Below are 9261 nucleotides of genomic sequence, written 5' to 3'. Positions count from 1 at the left end.
ATAACTTCCTTGGGTCCCCACAAGTCTCACTCCTGCTGTGTGGGATGGAAGAGAACCTCCTGTTTAGAATCGCAGGAAACTGCGATTCTGTTTGTGTTCTGAAGCTTGGGGTTTTACATCTGGAGTAATGAACTGCCTGTCCATTACCCAAGAGACTCACTGTTGTAAGAAACAGAATGCCCCGTTTGGGGAAGAGAAAATAGGATGCCTCCTACATCCTCAGAAGAGTGTCGGCCAGTACTAAATGGCTCAAGGATAGTCATGGAGTGGGGAGCTGGCTTTTGGGGAGCAGCTGTCTGAGGAGGAACTTGTCTATTTTTAAGGACTTACTCCAGCTCCTCTTCCTCAGCACTCTGGGCCCCCCAGCACTCCTGATGAAGACAGGTGATCCTGCCTCCCTGGCTCACCTTTTAATGGAGGGAGCAGCCATTCTGCAGCCAGCCACCTACTCTAGAAAGGGTACTGGGCAGGACACAAACCAGCTGCAGTTTCTTTACCTGGAAAAATGGGAATGGGATGAAGCTGAGTAAAGGAGGACAGCACATGGCAAAAGAGGTAAAAGATGCAGCTTATTATAAAGGACATTCACATGACAATGCAAATACAATAAAGCAAGAAGTCAGGAGGAATAAACAAGTTTGTAAATGATGGGATCAAATGTAGTCACAATTTACCTCCCAACTTTTTGGCAGCTAGGGCAAAAAAAATGAAGTATAATAACGGGCAAGAGAATTTCTATTTATTAATAATAATAGCTAATATTTCTTGACTTTTAGGTGCTGTTTAGACACTTGCCAGAGAATGTCTCATTTCTCCTCACGACAGGTCTATGAAGAGATTCTAATTTTTTTTTTTAAGATTTTATTTACGGGGCACCTGGGTGGCTCAGATGGTTAAGCATCTGCCTTCGGCTCAGGTCATGATCTCCAGGTCCTGGGATTGAGCCCCATTCTGTGTCGGGTTCCCTGCTCAGTGAGGAGTCTACTTCTCTCTCTCCCCCTCCCTCTGTCTCCCCCCCCCACACACACACTCGTGCTTCTTTCTCGCACTCTCTCTCAAATAAATAGATAAACAATTTTTTTAGGGGCAGAGGGAGAAGGATAAGCAGACTCCATACTGAGCACAGAGCCCAATATGGGGCTCGATCCCAGGACCCTGAGATCGTGACATGAGCTGAAATCAAGAGTTGGATGCTTAACCAACTGAGCCACCCAGGCACCCCTGAAGAGGTTCTAATTTTATGCCCATTTTTTATACAAGAGAACACAGAGAGAGAGAGAGAGAGAGATGTTACATAAGTGGGAAGTGGTGGCCCCAGGTACATTAGGCTGACCCCAGAGCCCAACATAAAACCCTTGGCCTAATGCTATGCTGCCTGCCTCAATATATGGAAAAGCGCATGCATATTTCTTTCTGGCTTCTAATGTGCATCATCCAACCAAGAGCTAGAGAGGAGGCCCAATGGGCCCAAACTGATTTAATTTGGTCAACATTATGTTTGTGGCTGGAAAGTGGAAAGCCTGTCTCAGAGAGCAGGTGCAACAAAGCATTGGACGTCTTCCATTCCTGAAGGTCACTTAGAGAGGTGGAGGGGCAGGGAGCTCCTTGCCTCACCTTTGGCTCTAGGGGAGTCTCACTGTGAGAAACCTGTGGTCACTAGAGACACATATTTCAGGTCCCTTTCTGTTGGCTCTCACACAACCTCCAGATTTTGCCAATTGCAGCTGTGCTGAAAATTAGGAGCAAAGACTAATGACTTCCTTTAACTACATATCATGTCATTTTATCTGACACATCTCAGGGTGCTCCCTTATTCTCTTGGCCTCACCTGCCTCATAGACACAGCTGTTTCCTCCCTCTCAGCTGTTGCGGTGGGGATCGACTCTGGCAAGGCTCTGGTGTGGTTCTGATGCCCAGAGTTTCTGTCTCCTTCCAGCACTTCTGGATGTGAATAAGCATCATGCCATGGGTGTGGGTGTGTGTGTGGGGGGGGGCGGTTCCTAGCTTTCTCAGGGGTAGGGGCCATTTAGTGCAACTCAGAAAGGCAGGGAAATTAAATGGGCCACATTTTGGCCAGTGAGACTGGAGATGGGTAAATTCCCTCTCCATTCTTCCCTGTGATGGACAGCCCTGTGGTATATATTTTTTTCTCTTTATAGCCTGGAGATGTCGTGTGTGGCCAAGTAGGTACACTCATTGGACAATGGCTGTCTCTTTTTAAGACTTGTCAGGAAGCAGTGGACAGCACGGTAAGACATGAGCTTGCATTTACTTTCCATCCTTCCCTAACTAACCTTCCTTTCCCTTCACTTTATCGGCCTGGCACTGAACTTCCCAACTAAAGTATTAGCCTTTAATCCCTGCCTAAGGAATCTAGACTAAGAGTAGTCGGACATGGGCTTTGGAGTTCAAAGTGAAGTTCCTTCTGAATTTTTCATCTAGGCCACTGTCCTATGCCATTCAGTTTTAAGGGAAGGGACTCTGTCCATGGACCAGAAAGTACGGGAAGCAGAACCCAGCAGCTATGTGGGAGATGTGGGCTCTGATCAGGGAGACTGATCTCCAATGTCTCCATGGCAAGTCTGGGATGGGGAATTCAGAATCAGAGGACTATGACCTCTCCCACCATCTTTCATTTCCTTGCTGTTTACCTGGACCTGCCTTGATAAGGCTGAATCTTCTCTCTTTCATCTATGCAATGGTAGGTATGCTTTCAGCCTTTAAATCTATTGGACTTAGATGATCCAAATTCCTCTGATTGAGCCTGATATCATTCCTTCCTAATAAACGAAATGATGGCTCAGCCCCCAAAGACTGCAAATCTCTGTTGTGAATTAATGATATTAGCAAGTTAACTATTATAACTTTCCATTCTAATCACTTGGAATGAATTCCTTTGCTCTGATGTGACTGCCAGATTCCTGTGGGACTCTTCACAGATGAATTCTAGACAACTGAGCATCTTGTTGGCAAACAAAGAAATAAGAACTGGAACTTTTTTCCCTACAGGGACTAAGAAAATGCTGACAGAAGTCCTGGTGTCCTCTGACAATGCCACCTCCTTTAGCTAGTCACTTGGTCATCTGTTGGCCCTGGCTGTAGGGGAGTCTCACTGTGAGAAACCATGTGCTCACTAGAGACACATATTTCAGATCCCTTTCTATTGGCTCTCACACAACAATGACATAACCTAGGATTTCATGAGGTGATGAATCTCTAAAAATCCAATTTAGGCCTTTAGGGTTTATAAAATGTCTCCAAATTCTTCTGTAGATATCATAATGAAAATACCAGATCAAAGCCACCCCACAGCAAAGCTGCTGAACCTCCATTCCAAGCTAATGACGGGGGGCTGCCTTGGTAATGCCAGTATAAAAGAAGCTGCCTTATTTGAGAAGAGAAAGTATTAGTTCATGACTTCAGAGTTCCTTAGGCTGGGTCAGATTGTAGATAAGATGTAGGAAGGTCTTTGAGGGGCTGGGAAAGCAACCCAGCAGTGTATAATCCACAGCTTTGTCCTTTTCCAGCTCAAAATCCTCAGCCCTGATGCAGAGAGGTACACTGTGACGTCTATGCCCCTCAGACTGAGACTGGAGCTTCTCCTGGAGTCAGTGCTTGGAGGAAAAGGCATTTAAAGTGATCCACCCTGGGCTTCTCAAGAAGTTCCATTTGGGTTTCTTGGGGCTCTGGCCTCAGAAGCAGCAGTTACCGAGGCCTGCTCTGAAAGGAGCTCGTCAGTTTCGGGGACAACCAGGATGAAAACAGTCTGATGCATTTGGAGTCAAAGACTTTTTGCTATAGGGTTCTTTTGGGATCATAGACCTGTACACAGAGATCATTTCCCAGTGTTTTCTTGGTCATATCTTTGGTGCCAGAGTGTCTGACTGTTGTTTTGTCTGGAGATGCCTCCAGAATTGACTACAGACAATTCAGACTGGGGTCTGGTTTCCCTTGCTCTGTAGACTCAGCAGGACTGTCAGCTGATAGGCTGTCACAAGCCTTTTGAATGCAGACACAGCCACTACTCAAGTTCTTTGGTCTCTCAACTTCCTTCAGTCTGTGCCAAGCTTTTAATAGCTGGGTTGAACCATTTCTATAAAGATGGCTGGGTAAATTTCTATGAAACAAGGTGACAAGATAGCATTTCCATGGTGGCATCATTCTGCTTTACTACTTGTTTTGTTCATATCTCTTCTCCTTCCTCTAATATCTTTTTTCCCCCTTTTTTTAAAGGTTAATCAAGTAGGGGCCCCATTAGGCTGTTGAGGCACTCAGGGTTGCTGATTCCTCCTGGAGTGCTGAGGGGTAACTAATGTTCACAGATGAGAAAGGAAAATACCTTACTCTGAAAACCCAGAACACTGCTATATACACATAGCTGCTTCTCTTTTGGGGGGTGGGGTCGGGGAAGGTTCTGGCATTCTCTTTAGTTCTCTTAACACTGTGGGGCTCTCAGTGACAGAGAAGATACTCAAAGGGGAAGGTCACCTGATTTAGGCCAAACTTGTCCTCCCTCCCGCCACCAGTACTGGGGGAGAGGGCCAATGACATCTCTACTTGACACCCTCCCCTTGGCACTGGTATGTGGATCCCCTTAACAGTTAGGCCCCGGGGACAGTCCAAGGCCTTGACTTCCAAACTCCTCATTTGGGGGGAGGGGTTTCAGATAAAGAAGTCAGAGCTGTAAGATGTCCTGGCAGCTGCCCCCAGCCAGCAGGGGGCAAGGCAGGGGGCTACAGGGGGTGGGTTGGCATGGTGGAGGGGACAGCTTGGTCAGGCTTCCTGGAGACCCCCCAAACCCCACGAGAAGGGTCTCACTTCCCACAGCTCCCCTAAAGGCAATGGTTAAGTATGCGGTGGGTGGGGGAGGCACCAAGTAGGTGTAGAGACACCCCCCACCCTGCTCAGCTCCTGGGCCTAGCACAATACTGGGCACAGAGTAGATGCTCAATAAATGTGTTTTGAATGAATGAATAATTGTGACAAAGAGGGTGTGAGGGACAAAGGACAGGGCCTGGGGCCCCTTGGCCTAGCCTGTTTCATTCAGAAAATAGTAGTTTAAAAAATGTAAAAATCCTTTCCCTCCCTCTCTCCAATTTATGGGCCCAGGAAAGAGGTGAAAGAAGGATGTATCTACCTCAACCCTTCCCTTGTCCCTTTCCCTAGAAATCTATGTACACATATATATTTATATAGCACCACAAAGGGGTCCTACCGGTCCCGCGCTGTCTGGACGGAAGACGTGGGAGGCGGGCGCGTGGTCCCGCAGGTCCCGCGGGTCCGCTACTGAGTCTGCGCAGTTGGCGAACGGGCACGCGCTCGAACAGCTCGCCCATTGGCTGCAGGAACTCACGCACGTGGGGTCGCCGCAGCCCGTGGGCCAGGTGCCAGCCCTGCGGTCGCGCCGGGGATGCGGAAGTCGGCCTTGTTCACGGCTGGAAGGGGCTGCGTGCCCGGGGCTCATCCCGGGTGACGATCACGCAGATCTTCCGCGTCCCGGGCCTCGGCCCCAGGGTGCAGGTACTGGACTGGGGTCCTGGGGACAGCGCCGTTCTCCTCCACCAGCAGGGGCATTGCGCTGTGGGCAGAAGAGCAGAAAAGCCGGAGGAGGATGGCCTGGCTCTGGGGCTTCTGACAAGTGGCTGACTCTCCGTCACCTTTGCCCTGTAAAGGGCCGCACCTCCTCCTTGATGATCTGAATAATGGTGGCGGAGCTGTTTATGGGGCCGGTGCGGTCCGTTCTGGCTGGACTCCGGCCGGGGCATTCGGCTTCCCCTCACTCTGGGCTAGGGTCAGAATTGGGGCGTGGAGCCAGGTGTTGAGGAGGAGTGGGAGGGAGGGGCACGGAGGAAACACCGTTACCACGTGGACTTTACTTCCTGGGAGGCAGGTACAAACATGGAATCTCCATAGCTGCTTCTCTTTGATGGGGCACACTAGATACTGATTTTTTCTGATAATCTGGGCATCTCCTAGAACAGCGGTTTCCACACTTTTTAAAGAAGCAGATCCTTTCTCACGTGGAAAACTATAGCCCCACTGTATGAAACAGATAAAGCAGAGGCCTTGGTTGTGGAGGTGGGATAGATGCTCCACCCTCTTGACTTTCTCTTTCCCCTTCCTGTCTTGGCGACAGTCTATGAGCCGTTCCGGGAAACCCTGGCACTTTGTGGAACAGTGAAAACCTACCATGCTAGCAGGAAGTGTGAGCTGATATATTTGGTATTTATTGGCAAGATCATGATACTGTTAAAGAATATATGTATCAGTTTGACAAAAGCAGTTTTGAATATTGGTGATACAGTGCTGTAACTCCTATACAAGGCCATTTGAGAGAGTTAGTTTCTGCCCAGAGGGAAGTAACAACTTAAGTTCTAAAACAGACACATAGTTATGTGTATGGTGGTGGTGTCAAGTTCCCATTTCCAACATGGCCACCATAACCTAGCCCAGAAAACCCCAAAGATATGAGGAAGACCACTTATAGTCTTGAGAGCTATAGTCTTCTCAACATTTAAGCGGGAGAGTTCCTTCCACCATTTCTGAATCAAGGCTCCTGGACAGTCAGAAAGCCAAAGGGCTTCCTTTTGGGTTATCTTGACTCTGTTGGTGCAGTGAAGTTGGTCTGTTCCATTTGACTTGAAAGTTACTGATAACAAATTGATAACTTTGGTGACTATTACATAATTGTTTTAGGGTATACAAGTTTGGATTGATTCTACCTCACCCATAAATTTTCAATGCCATTATGTTTCTGATCCCCATTGCTGGAGCATACCATGGACCGTTCACCAACTTGCTGGGGCTGAGCCTTTCTCAACAGGCACAGTTGAGGAGGTGTGGACAGCAGGTGGAAGTGTGTGATCTGAGGGTTGTTGACTGACAAGGTCTTATATGTGACACTAACCTACCTTGGCAAACTGGTGTTACCCTTGCAGCTTCCACTTAGCAATAGTGATTATACATTGTGATCACAGAAATTCTTAGTTGCAGCCCACTTTGTCATGTGAAAGAAAAAGGGAACAAGGGCTTGAAAATAGCTTATGGGCTTAGTCTGATAAATCATATCCCATTAATTTCCAAATATTTCTGAGAAATCAGGAAGGGGAACCTAGTAAGTTCTATTAGTTCATGACTAAGTGATTACTAATTGGTTACGCATTTTAAAACACACAAAGAATTACATTTAATGTTGTTGTCTTCATCTGGAGAAAGATTTGTTTTGTTTGACAGAACATGACATGTTGGGGTTAGTATAGACCACTTGGTCCTCCCTGAAAATTCATAGATATGGAATTTTAAAATTTTCTTTCAGTGAGCATTAAAATAACAGGTGCTAAATTCTCTCTCCAATTTTTTGGTCCCATAGCATGGAAGTAGTTACTTTCAGGCCTGATGGAGCTTGTCTGCTCCATCCACGGGGTCTCCCCTTCTCCCTGGAGATAAGCATGAGTTCCCTCTCCTGCCTCTGTCTTATGACATTTCCTTAAAACACTTTGTTCCATAAACTCTCTTCCTTGGCTTATAAAAAGGCAGTGGTGCAATGAGGTTCAATATTCACAATCTGGCACACATATTTTGTGTTAAGGGGCTGACAGATTTGAAATGATGAATTTCATATTTCATTTATGATGGGGATGTTGTTGACTAACACAGGAAGAGCATTAATTTGAGTTTTCTTCAGTTGGTGATGATGAATTGCCATTCATGCATTTAGTAATTATCAGTTCATCACCTTCTCTATGCTCCGATCTGCCCCTTTTCTTCTGCTCTTTCTTTATATGTTCAAGAACTTATCTGTTGGTTAATTGTCTGGTACTAAGGAGATGCTGAGTATAAACATGGATGAGTAAAACAGTATGTCTGAATGAACCTAAGTTCTTAGCACAGCCTTTGAACTGATGGAGCAATTCCATCAGCCACCATTACCTTTTTCTGGTAAGCAGGATTTCAAAAATAATGGCTCTGTAGTGAAGAAGCTAAGAACATGGGCTTCAGAAAAAGATTGTCTGGGCTTGACTCCTGAATATGCCACTTACTGTTCAGGATACCTAGGCAAGATACCTCACTTCATGGTGCCTAAGTTCCCTGCAAAATGGGGTGATATTACTTACCTACCTCATAGTGTGAAGATTAAATGAGATAATCCTCTTAAAAGTTTATAGAAAAGGACTTGGCACAGGGTAAATTCTTAGTAAATGTTAGCCATTATTGTGGTTACTATAATTGTAATCATTTTTTTATTTCTTTAATTTTCTTTAGTTATTATGTGAAATATAGTTGTGAAGCATAGTCATGATATATGAATAGTGAAAATAATCTTTTGATTTTACCTGGTCCTTGTCTAAAAGTTTGCTGCCAAAGATATTGGGGTGCAGTATATTGTTCTCCCCTCCAGCCCCGACACACAAAAGGTAGGGGATAGCAGTGAGATAATAAGATTGTACTGGAAGTCAGGAGACATAAAGTTGGATGTTAACACTTTCTTTCTTTCTTTTTTTTTTTTAAATCTTTTTTTTTTAGAGATTTTATTTATTTGACAGAGAGAGACACAGCGAGAGAGGGAACACAAGCAGGGGGAGAGGGAGAGGGAGAAGCAGGCTTCCCACAGAGCAGGGAGCCTGATGTGGGGCTCGATCCCAGGACCGCTCGATCCCAGGACCCTGGGATCGTGACCTGAGCCGAAGGCAGATGCTTAACGACTGAGCCACCCAGGCGCCCCGGATGTTAACATTTTCTTAACTGTAGAACAACTTTGGCTCAATTCTTCAATCACCTTCAGGTCACCTTTCCCATGTACAAAACTGAACTGTTAGGAACCACAGTAGGTGGCAGTGAAAGCCTTGAGATCTATATGTATATACACACACACATATTTATATATAGTGGTTTAATTTATATTTTAAAGAATTTTGTATATAATGTGCAAATGAGCAAAAGCACACATCTGTGTGCACTCACTGGGCTCATTGGAAGTCTTTTAAAATAGTAAAAAACAAAAGCCTACCATTTACTGAGCCCCAAGTGTGTGCTAGTTCTATTTGTTTATTATCTCATTTACTCTTTTTTTTTTTATTCTTATGTTAATCCCCATACATTACATCATTAGTTTTAGATGTAGTGTTCCATGATTCATTGTTTGTGCATAACACCCAGTGCTCCATGCAGAATGTGCCCTCCTCAATACCCATCACCAGGCTAACCCATCCTCCCACCCCCCTCCCCTCTAGAACCCTCAGTTTGTTTTTCAGAGTCCATCGT

At 45.7% G+C, this 9261-nt stretch overlaps 1 long non-coding RNA gene across 1 annotated transcript in view; it reads left to right on the top strand.

Moving 5' to 3' along the window:
• Nucleotides 1–2163: 2163 nt before the first annotated feature.
• LOC145723259 (uncharacterized) overlaps nt 2164–9261 on the top strand; it is a 12665-nt gene continuing 5567 nt past the window's right edge. Inside the window, exon 1 of the long non-coding RNA XR_014148183.1 lies at nt 2164–2249. This is a non-coding gene — a long non-coding RNA (uncharacterized LOC145723259). The remainder of the gene's footprint in view (nt 2250–9261) is intronic.

The sequence above is a fragment of the Leptonychotes weddellii genome, chromosome 9, assembly GCF_054177405.1.
Source record: "Leptonychotes weddellii isolate Sample4059 chromosome 9, ASM5417740v2, whole genome shotgun sequence".
Classification (NCBI taxonomy): Eukaryota; Metazoa; Chordata; class Mammalia; order Carnivora; family Phocidae; genus Leptonychotes; species Leptonychotes weddellii.
The sequence above is the reverse complement of the archived record's forward strand: the minus strand, read 5'-3'. Positions and strand labels throughout refer to the sequence as shown.